Source organism: Carlito syrichta, unplaced genomic scaffold, assembly GCF_000164805.1.
Source record: "Carlito syrichta isolate Samal-C Ts95f unplaced genomic scaffold, Tarsius_syrichta-2.0.1 Scaffold305160, whole genome shotgun sequence".
Taxonomy (NCBI): domain Eukaryota; kingdom Metazoa; phylum Chordata; class Mammalia; order Primates; family Tarsiidae; genus Carlito; species Carlito syrichta.
Genome location: NW_007249256.1, coordinates 52,283 through 64,921, shown reverse-complemented (window position 1 = coordinate 64,921; position 12,639 = coordinate 52,283). Strand labels below are relative to the sequence as shown.

At 36.7% G+C, this 12,639-nt stretch overlaps 1 pseudogene; it reads left to right on the top strand.

Annotated features, from left to right (window-relative positions):
* The first annotated feature begins 9,266 nt into the window (after positions 1–9,266).
* Positions 9,267–9,885, top strand: LOC103263567 (annotated as a pseudogene).
* The last annotated feature ends 2,754 nt before the right edge of the window (positions 9,886–12,639 follow it).

Here is a 12,639-nt window from a genome sequence, read left to right as displayed (position 1 = left end):
TCAGCCTTCCAATAGCCAGAATTACAGGCATGCACTACCATGCCTGGTTGATTTTTTGATTTATTGTAGAGATGAGGTCTCGCTGTCCAGGTGGGTCTCGAACCTGCGGGCTCAGCAGTCCACTCACCTCAGCCTCCCAAAGGCGCGGGATTACAGGCTGAGCCACCGATCCCGGCTTGTTACAGGAATTTCAAAACACAATAGCCAGATTTAATGGACGACTTAACCAGGCAAAAAAAAGAATTTCAGAGCTTGAAGACCAATCCTCCGAATTAACACAGACTAACAAAAATAAAGAAAAAATAATTAGAAAAAAAAGCCTTAAATAGGTATGGAATTATGTAGAGACCAAATTCAGAGCTGATTGGCATTTCTGAGGTGGAAGGGGAAAGTGAGAAGAAACTGAAATGAGCCGTTAAATATATTGTTTAAGAAAATTTCTCCTATTTTCGTGGAGAAGATGTCACGCAGATACAAGAAACTCATAAAAATCCCATGAGGTACTATTCAAGACAACCATCCCCCAAGGCATATCCCCATTAGATTAGCCAATATTAGCATGAAGGAAAAAAATCTTAGTGACAGCTAGAGAAAAGGAACAGACCACTTACCAAGTGAGACCCAACAGAATAGCAGCAGACCTTTCAGGAGAAACCTTATAAGTCATAAGAGATTGAGAGTCCATTTTAAACATTTTTAATTAAAATTAATGCCAGTCAAGAGTATCTTACCCTATCACACTATGCTTCATGTATGAAGGGGAATTGAAGTCCTTTAAAGACAAGCAAGGTCTAAGGGAATGTGTCATCTCTATATGAGCCCCCAAATACCTTGTCTCTACAAAATATATTTTTTAAAAAATTAGCCAGGTGTGTTAAAGTCTCAAGTTCTTATCAAAATCAATAATTGAAAATAAACCAAATGACTAAGCCAAACATATATATATACACAACTGAATACTAGTTCACAAAACAGCCTTACATTAGAAAATGTCATGCATCAAAATTTGAGCTGGAACATATTACTTTTTTCCATCTCCTCCTCCATAAGTAAAATACGAACTAATTTTTTTGATAGGTGGAGGCAGGAGAGAGGAACATGGGACATGATTGAAAACAGTAGTTATATTATTAATATTTATGTTGTTATGATAAGATTTGTTTTTAAACTTGATAAAATAGCTGCCAAGAGGGAACAAAGAATACATTTCACAGATGTAAAATTTATTTTAGATAAGTTTCAGAACTGAAAGACTACTTTACATGAAAAACTATAGAGAAAGTAGTTGAAAAGTTCATTCATAAAACTTTTATTTCACTTACATGAACTTTGTACACTTGTTCTTAATTATTCTTGGGTTGTTCATGAAAATTTCTTAAGACATTAAATATAGCTACCCATCACCTCACATTTGTTCTGTGTTAGGTATTTTAACAGCACATTCATGTTAGACTAATATAAAACAAATTGCAAAGGCAGAAAAAAACAGTTAAATATATCCTTTTTTACTGTAGTGCTTTATATACATGAAACAATAAATATCAAGCAGTTAATTTTTACATCTTTACTTTTTTTTCTTTTTTGAGTTGGAGTTTCACTCAGTCGCCCAGACTGGAGTGCAGTGGCCGCTCCTGGCCACCACAGCCTTGCCTGTTGGGCTCCGGCAATCCTTCTGCCTCAGCCTTCCAAGTAGCCGGAATTACAGGAATGCGCTACCACGCACGACTGATTTTTGATTTATTGTATCGATGAGGTCTCGCTGCCCAGGCAGGTCTTGAACCCGCGGGCTCAGGCAATTCACTCACCTCAGCCTCCCAAAGGTGCATGATTACAGGATGAGCCACTGAGCCTGGCATCTTTACTTTTATATTTGTTCTTAGGTTGCCTAAAACATTTAAATACAAATAAAATAAGTGTAGCAAAGATATTCAGGGAGATTCAAGAAGGTTTCCAAAGAATTATCAACCTGTGCCTCTCTTGCTGAGTGGAACAAAAAATATGGATCCAGTCTCCAGCAAACTCAGGTATCTTGAACAAATTTGGATGGGAAAAGCATCCTGTATCTTGCAGATAATCCTGAAGACACTGGAACCAAGGAGAAGATAATCTGGATTATCAGCACTGGAACCAGGAACTTTCATCTTCACTTCCATGTATGCAAGAGAGAGTGAGTGTTCCTGACACAATCTGGGTCAGTTTTCCTCCTGCCAGCCACAAGGAGTTCATTGGTCACACATAGGAGGAGACCTGGCTGGGGCAAAATGGCATATGGTCAAAGCACACATAGAGTTAGAAACTCACACACACTCTCGCACCTGTGACAGTCAGCCCCTGAGTGCATGGAGCTGAGAAAATGCTTGTGCTCTGAGTGCATGCACCAGTCTGTCCCTTGAATGCTCACTCTCCATGGAGCTGGGAACACACCTACGCTCTCAGAATTAGCACCAATCAGACCCCAAGTGTGTGTTCTACACAGAACTGGAAACACACCTGCACTATAAATGCATGTGTCAGTCAGCCTCTGAGTGTGTACTTCATTATGGTGGCACCCGGTGGCCAGCTTTTAGGCTAGGAAAGCTTGCTTCCCAGTCACACTCACTTGCTGCTTGCTGCCAGTGTCAGATGACCAACTTCTCACTCCAGACCAAGGTTTTTCTGCAAGTCTCACACACCAAAAAGGCAGGTCCCTGTGACAGAAAATCTGTTGTTTTCCAAGTGCTGAGCATGAACTTGTACTGAGGGGGGACATGAAAGGCACCTGGAAGAATTGTTCCCAGGAAGGATAATTTCTGGGCTGCAAGTGGCAGTGGCCAAAAGGTTTATCATTCTTACCGGTCCACAAACTGAGCTCCCAACAAGGGTCAAAAAACAGTGGCTGGTCTGACTATGAAGAAACTCTGAAACAGAAAGTCATAGTGAGTGCAGAGCACTTTCCAGCATGAGTGGTGAAGCAGAAGTAAATACCCCCTCTCTTTCTTCCTGTCTGAACTCATGAATGACAGAAAATAGCATGGGGCAGCAGGACCTATCTAACTATGAAACAACAAAACTAAACAAAAACAATAATGAGAGAAAATTACCCCTCACAGATGAAAAAAGAACCAGTGGAAAACACTTACCATCCTCAAAGCCTTCAAGAGACATGACCTACAAAAGCAGTTATCAGTCCCCAAACAATGGAAACCACCCAGAATAACCTATCCCTAATGACAGGCACATAATTCAGATATTGGATGACTAAAATGTAAAGGAAAACTATGGGAAATTAGAAGCAAAATTCACTCAAGTTATGCAGGAAATAAAAACTGTGTTGACCAACATAAGAAAGGACCATTCTGAAATTCTGGAAATGAGGAACTCACTCTTAGAATTTCAAAGCACCATAACAGGCACAAGGAGCAGAATTGATCAGGCAAAGGAAAGAATTTCATAGCTTACAGATCAAAATATTGAACTAACCCAGTCTGTCAAAAACATGGAAAAAAGTCTCAAAAATATTGAGCAAAGCCTACAAAAGATGTGGGATGATGTTAAGAAAACAAATCTATAGTTGATTGGAAGCCCCGAAACTGAAAGTGGAAACTGAGAGCACCCTGGAAAAAACTTTCCATAGGATCATCCAAGAAAATTTTCCATATCTTGCTACAGAGGTGACCACCCAAGTGCAAGAGAATCAAAGAACACCTGCAAAATGTTACATGAAAAGACCATGCCTGAGACACATAGCAATCCATCTCCACAAAATAAGCATGAAAGACAAAAAACCATACAGATAGCTTGAGAGAAGGATCAGACCACATATCAAGAAATACCCATCAGAATTGCAACACAGTGATCAGCAGAAATCCTACAAGTCAGAAGAGACCAGAGCCCATCTTATTATTCTCAAGGACAAACAATTCCAGCCAAAAATTTTCTATCCATATGAAGCCAAGCATCATAAGTCATGGAGAATTAAAATCCTTCCCAGACATCCTATACCTATAGTAATATGCCACCTCCAGATCAGCTCTCTAGGAGATACTTAAGAATGTTTTGAACACAAAAATTAAAGAATGATTACATTTGTCACAAAAATACAGTTAAGTACACAGTTAACAGAATATACAAATCATTCATAAAATTTAAAATACCACAAGCACACACACACATATGTATACTAAAAAGGAAGCAAAACAACCCATCAAGAAGCTCATGACAGGGATAAACTCTCCCATATCAATAATTAATTTGAAATTGAAAGGACTAAATACACCACTGAAAAAGCATAGAGTGGCAAACTGGATAAAGAAACATGATCCAACATTTGGCTGCCTACAGGAAAACAATCTCACCGCAAAAGACACTGACATGCTCAAGGTAAAGGCCAAAAAAATGACCTTCAAGGCAAATGGAAAACAAAAAAGAGCAAGGGTAACTATTCTTACATAAGACAAAACTGTCTTCAAATTAGTTAAAGTTAGAAAAGGATATGGAAGAACATTACATAATGATAAAAGGCTCAATATACAAGCAAGTAATATCAATTTTAAACATATATTCACCCAACACAGAAGCACCTGGTCTTATAAAACAATTGCTAAATAAACCAAGGATATAGGCACTCACACATTCATAGTTGTAGAATTCAATACCTTCCTAACAGCCCTAGAGAGACTGTTGAGACAAAAGATCCAGAACCTTAATTTAACACTCAATCAAATGGATACAATAGACATCAACAAATATTTCACCCAACAATCACAGAGAATGCGTTCTACTCATCAGCACATGGAAAATACTCCTAGATCAATCACATTCTCAGGCATAAATCAAGCATAAACAAATTCCAAAAGGTTGATGTAATACCAAGCACCTTCTCTGATCACAGTGGAGTAAAAATAAATATTACCACAAACAATATTCCCCCAAAGCACACAAAAACATGGACAGTAAACAAAATACTGCCAAATGACTTTTGAGTCAACACAGAAATAAAGACAAAAATAAAAAAGATTCCTGGAAGCAAATGAAAGAAAAGGCAAATCTTATCAGAATCCCTGAGGTGTCATGAAAGCAATGATGAAAGAGAAATTCATAATACTGCACACACATATCAAGAAAATAAAGAGATTAAAAGTGAACTGCCTAACTTGACCTCTAAGGGAACTGGAAAAGCAAGAACATTTAAATTCTAATTTCAGTAGAAAAATGTAGATTTCTAGGATAAAGTAATAATTGCAGAATATAAAAGGCACAAATATCATTGAAAAAATCAATAAGACAAAAAGCTGGTTCTTTGAAAGGTTAATAAGATTGACAGACCCCTGGAAAGAAGGGAAGGAAGAAGGAAGGAAGGAGGGAAGGAAGGAAGGAAGGAAGGAAGGAAGGAAGGAAGGAAGGAAGGAAGAAAGAAAGAAAGAAAGAAAGGAGGAAGGGAGTCCAAATAGCACAATAAAAAAATGAAAAAGATGACGTTGCAACTGACCTTGAAGAAATTAAAAAGATTTTCAGAAATTACTATGAACATCTGTATGCAAAATAAACTAGAAAACCTAAAGGAAACAAAAGATTTACTGACATTCCACAACCTCCCAAGGCTGGGGAAAAAAAAAAAAACTATAAACAGAAAAATAATCCAAGATATCGACTCAGACATAAGAAACCTCCCTACCAAAAAAAGTCCTAGATCAGATGGCTTCTCAGCTGAATTGTATAAGACATACAAGGAAGAACTGATAGAAGTCCTATTGAAAGCATATCAGGCAAACTGGGCTTGGTGGCTCAGCCTGTAATCCCAGTCTTTGGGAGGCTGAGGTGAGTGGATTGCCTGAGCCCACGAGTTCGAGAGCTGCCGGGTAAATTGACGAGACCTCGTCTCTACAATAAATCAAAAATTAGCCGGGTTTGGTAGTGCATGCCTGTAATTCGGTTACTTGGAAGGCTGACGCAGAAGGATCGCCGGAGCCCAGCAAGTCGAGGCTGCGGTGGTCGGGAGCATGCCACTGCACTCCAATCTGGGGGACAGAGTGAAACTTCAACTCAAAAAAAAAAAAAAGAAAGTATGTCAGGCAAAGAAAGAATTCTCTCTAGCTCATTTTATGAAGCAAATATAATACACAATCTAGCAAAAACCCAACAAAGAAAGATTTAATGGTCAATTTCCCTGATGAATATAGATGCGAATTTTCTCAACAAGATTGTAGCAAATCAGATCCAACAACACATTTCATGGCTCATCCACCACAAGCAGGTTGATTTTATTCCTGGGATGAGGGGCTAGTTCAATAGTTACAAGTCCATAAATGTAATCCAGAACATTAACAGGAGTAAAACCAAGAACCACATGATTATCTCAATAGATGCAGAAAAAACATTCAACAAAATTCAGCTCCCCTTCTTGATTAAAACCCTCAAACATCTAGGCCAGAAGAAACATTCCTAAAAAATATAGGAGATATCTGTGACAAACCTGCAGTCAACATTGTGCTTGATTGGCAGATGCTGGAAGCATTTCTTCTAAGAACTGGAACGAGACAAGGCTGATCACTCTCATTCCTCTTATTCAATCTAGTGCAGAAAGCCCTAGCCAGTTCTAGTCAGTCAAGAGAAGAAAATCAGGGGTATTCAAATAGGAAAAAAGGAAGTTAAGTTATCTCTGTTTGTGGATGATATAATATTATACCTAGAAAACCCTAGAAAGTCTGTTAAAAACCTCCTCACACTCATAAACAATTTTGGTAATGTCTCAGGTTAAAAAATCAGTGTGCAAAGAACAGTTGCTTTTCTCTACATCAACAGCAAGCAGGCTGAGACTCAAATAAAAAACACAACTCCCTTCACAATAGCCACCAAAAAACAAACAAACAAACAAACTCATAAATAAAATACCTTGGCATCTATCTAACCAGAGAAGTGACAGACCTTTACAATAAGAACTATTAAATGCCACTCAAAAACATCAAGGATGATACAAACAAATGGAAAAAAAACATCTCATGCTCATGTATTGAAGAATCAATATTGCCAAAATGTCTATCCTACTCAATGAAATCAACAGATTCAATGCAATCCCTATCAAGTTGCCAAAATTATTTTTCACAGACCTAGACATGACAATACAGAAATTCCTTTGAAAGCAAAAAAAGTATGAATAGCCAAAGCAATCCTCAGCAAAATGTTCAAAGTAGGAGGTATCACTCTTCCAGACTTTAAACTCTATTACAAAACTACAGTAACCAAGATAGCATTGCAGTTGTACAGAAATAGGCACATAGACCAATGCAATAGTACAGAGATTCTGAAGATAAAACCATAATACCTCAACTAACTCATCTTCAACAAAGTCATCAATAAGTATCATTGGGGAAAGAAGACCATATTTAGCAAATGGTTCTGAAAAACTGACTAGCTACATGCAAATGGATGAAACGAGACTCCTTCCTATCACCATATTAAAAAAAAACAAAAAAACAACAACTTGAAGACTCAAGGACTTAAATGCAAAACTTCAAATCATGAGAATTCTAGAAGAAAACATAGGCGACACCATTTTGGACAGTGGAGTAGGCCATGAATTTCTGACCAATTCCCAAAAAACCCGTGCAACAAAAACAAAGATAGATAGGCGTGACCTTATCAAATTGAAAAAATTTCTACAGCAAAAGAAACCATCAAGAATCTAAAGAGACAACTCATGGAATGGGAAAAAAAATTATAAGCTAAGCATCTTACAAAGACCTAACATACTGGATATACAAGGAACTCAAAGTAAAAATGGGGGAGGGGGACATTAAAAAGTGGATAAAGGACATGAGCAAACAGTTCTCAAAGAATGACACACAATCAGCTAACATATATATGAAAAAATGCCCAACGTCACTAATTATCAGAGAAATGCAAATCAAAGACACAGTGAGATACCATCTAACTTCAGTAAGGATGGCCACTAATTAATGATTCAGAAAACAACAGGTCTGGCACAGTTGCAGAGAAAAGGAGACACTGCCACACTGTTGTTGAGACTATAAACTAGACCAGACTCTGTGGAAAACAATATAATCTTCCATACATCTAGCAATCCCTCTCCTGGGAATAATCCAGAGGAACATAAATCACTCTACAAATTAGATACCTGTACAAGCATGTTAATTGTTATATAGTCACAATGTTGCTTCTATTCACAATAGCAAAACACAAGAAACCAGTCCAGATGTCCATCAAAAGTGGACTGGATAAAGAAAATATGATACAGGGGTCCAATGGACTATTATGCAGCCATAAAGAAGAACAAAATCATAGCCTCTTTAGCAACTTGAATGCAGTTGGATATCATCATACTAAGTGAACTATCACAGAATCAAATAACTGAATATCACATATTTTCACTCATAAGTGGACCCAGAACACTAGTCACATTAGCACAAGCCTGAGCTTGGCAGTTGTGTGTCACTGCTAGGGTAGGGAGGGAGAACTGGAAAAGGGAATGGGGTCCATGGCAGCAGTACCAGGGAGAGAGAGCCAGTAAGAAGTTTAATCGTCACCTGTTTTCAGCCTACTTATGTAGCAAACACTCACTTGTATCTAACAACAGCCTGTAACTATATAAATAATAGAATGTGAACTGTTTCTGCCCTTATTCAGAGTAAATTACATCCTAGCTTTGTCTAAAGGAACATATCTGCAGCTGTAAACAAAGGTGTGCACACTGATATTGAGTATTTCACAGATATGCATGGTTCAACATGTATGTATCCAGGGGATATTAGTTTATGCCACAGGCTTGTAAGTGTTACAGACCTTAAAGTATCCACAATTACTATAAAAGTGACTGAAATCATTCATCTTTTTTATTCCCCACTAAGACAAAACAATACTAAGGTAATTTTCTTTGCATAGACATGGAAACAGTTTTAACACTGCTCCTTGTGAAGCCACATTGTACCAAAAAATACTATGCCAAACACATCATTTGCATAAAAATTTTACAATTCCATATTAGTCACCTCAAGGTAAAAGCAGATAACTCCTTAAGTGTTATTTGGCTTTCTTCTCTTAATAGTAAATATAAAAACTACATGGAAACTATAGAAATGTATATAGAAGTAACATAACCTGTCATAAATTGTAAATCAAAAACATTTGAGGTAATGCTTGGGTGACAAATAATTTACTGTATAAATTTTAAAATGAGGAAGACATTTTGAGAAAGGCTGATTAATCTTTTCCTTCCTTTCCTGCTTTAGTTCTTGGTTCCTCAGGTATTCAATATTCACAGTCATAGATAAAATGAGCGGGTTCAGAAGACCAAATTGACTGAGCAGTCTGAGGGATATAGTGACATAGCAGGTTGCATGAAGTCTGTAACATCAATGAGCTGAGTTATCTAATGAGGTAGACAAATCTTTTCTTAGTTACTTATAAAAATGTTGTAGGAGCCCATAGGTCATCTTGGAGGGTCATCTCAAGTATTGAGCAAAAGACAGAAGTTGCTGAACAAAAAATGGCAGATGATTCGAGAATATCAAGAGAAAACTGAGACCAAGCTAAAAGATATCTGCAATGATGTACAGCCTTTTTGGAAAACGTTCTTGATCCCCAGTGCTTCACAAGCAGAGAGCAGTCTTTTATTTTAAAATAAAAGGAGACTATGATTACTGTTACTTTGCTGAGATTGCTGCTAAAGATAAGAAGAAAGTGATTGTGGATCAATTGCAATAAGCATACCAAGAAGCTTTTGAAATCTGGAAAAAAAAGGAAATGCAATCAACACATTCTATCACATTGGCTCTGACCCTTAACATCTCTGTGTTCTATTATGAGATTCTGAACTCCCTGGTGGATTTTATTTTATGTGTATTTCCTTCAATAAAGTTACTAAAAACCAATGTAAATCATCATATATAAAGATAAAAGAGAAAAAAATTACATAATCTTTCAAAATTAAAAAAAGTATTTGCAATATAATTGTATACACATTGATTTGTAGAGTGTAAAATTTTCTTATACATATAGAGGAAACAGACAGAAGACTAACACCATTTTTAACAGTAAAATACTGAATATTTTTTACTAAGCCCAGGAAAGGAAAAAGAATATGTTCTCTTTACCAATCTTTTTCAGCATCATATTGGATACTCTAGTCAGTTCAAGAAACATAAATTTCAAAAAAAAAATATTCATCCAAATTGGAAAGGAGAAAATTAATCTATCTGTCTTAGACAACATGATTGTCTTTATAAAAAATATCAAATAATCTAGTAACATGTTAATAGAACTAATCAGTGAATTTAGCAAGGTCATAGGACTCAAAACCAATATGCAAATATTAACTATTTTATTTTAAATATATGCTAACAATAAACATTTCTTAATAAAAATTAAAAACCTAACTTTTATAATTGGCAAAAAAAATTTTATTAGATATGATCGAACAGTAAAATTCTGCATACTGAAACTTGAATATAATGAGAAAGAAATTTGAATAAGACCTTTAAATATATAAATATATAATCTTAATGGATTGGAAGACATTTTAAATTTATTCATAGATTCAGTATCATGAACAAAGTAATAGAAACATTTTTTGTAATAACAAATAAACTGGTTGCAAATATATATGAAAATACAAATTATAGTTGCCAAAATTTTGAAACAAATAACAAAGTTGGAAATTCATACTATTTGATTTGAAGACATTATAAAGATATAGTAAAGAGTTATTTTAGACATTTTAATCAAGTGAAGAGTTCAGAAACAGACTAAAGATGTACAGTTAGTTTACTCACTAGGGAGCAAGGGCAATTATTGGAGAAGAAATATTCCTTTTAATACAGGGTACTGGAAAACTAAATACTAATACAGAAAAATCAAATGCATAATCACCATTCTTTGAAACATGTAAAACTAATTAAAACTGATTTAAAACTTGAAGTAACACTCACAATTATACAATTTCCAGAAGAAAATATAGAAGACTGTCTTTGTAATCTGAAGAATATATATACAGGATATATATACACTTAGTTTCATATGGGAGTAGGCCTGGTCAGAATGCAGTGGTGGGCATCAGGGACCAGGAGAAATGAGAAATACAACCTGCATGGGGAAGGTCTGTCTGCCACGTTAATCTGAGTGATACACCCACTGCTGGCATTTGGTTGAGGAACACACTGACCCCTATTTTGAAGGGCAGGGAAGAGAGTGGGAATCCAGCCACTGATTAAAGGAGACATCATGAATATGTTTGGAAGGGTGAAACCCTGCACCTAGCAGGTATCTCCTTGAATACCCAGAGACCAAAAAGGCAGGCATAAGAATCCAGGCATCCATCCCCACCATCAGCTAGGCATATACAGGAGTTGTGATCACTTTGGGTGAAGGAAGGAGGTGAGTGATTCTGGGATACACTGGGTCAATTCACCGCTTCCCAGCTGTTGCAATCCATTAGCCACATGCAGCAGGGGTTGAAACTGGACCAACTAGTTTAACTGTGGGAGAGAAAATCTGTATTAAAAACAATCTGCCACAGGGTGTAGCTCCTTTCTCTCTCACTGAGTAAAGAGTGGTCTGACAAAAAAAATTAGAAAGAATCTACAAATAAATGCAAGCAACACTCAGAATTTTAATGAGACAGTGATTAAAAGCAGACATCATAGCACAAACAGTGGAAAATCCCTGGAACCGACCTGCTCCAGATGGCAACCACAGAAATTGGAGAATGAATAGTACAAATGAACAGAAAAAAAGGGAAACATGAAGGAAAACTGAAATAAATCAAACAGGAAGTAAAAGCAGAGTTGATCAATTAAAAAAATGTAATGTAGTAAGGTCTATACTCAGGTCTGAATGGTTCCAGATTTCAAGTTACTTTGTCCCAAGTATGGACAGATTTAAACTCAGAGTGACATTGGAGAGCCAATTTCTTTTTTAAGGTCACAAGTTCTTGCCCTACTGCTAAAACTCCTTCCTCCAAAGCACTAACTTTACTTTCCAACTTCTGGTCTATGATTTCCTGAATAGCTATGGCAATAGAAACATTTTCAGACAGCCGATCAGCAAATGTAGTTGTATGAACTTCCCTAGATAATGCTACAGCTCAAAAGTAGCTATTAAAGCTATAACTCCTAAAATTAAAAGTAGTCAAAAATCTTTTCTGTCTTTCTAAAAGAGCATTAGCCTCATACAATATCTGTAAACCATATGCATCATACCAAACGAGATGACAATTATACAAGAATCATCAAATAAAATGGCTGCTCAAGAATAACAAAACCTTCGTAAAAGGCATTAGTTAAACAATTAGTTAAAAATACACCCAGTACAAGGCACCTTATAAACATTGCATAGAGCCATTAAAACCCCAGTCACTAATATATAGTCCTTCACCAGGTACAGTATAGTCCACCTTAGAGTTATAAGCACAGTCTCTCCATTTCAGGAAGCCAGTATCTCGCTGGATGAGTGACCAGTCCTTTTCCATATCATTGAAGGGGCAAGCAGGTATGCTGAGAGGTGGTGTCCATTAAACACAATTGAACAATTAGGGTCACAGCTGTTATTGAGCAAGGACATACTAGGATACAGGCCAACACCCACTTCCTGCATCTCTGCAGTACAGATGGTGAAAGAGTTGCAGATCACCTTGTCCTGGGTTTGGCA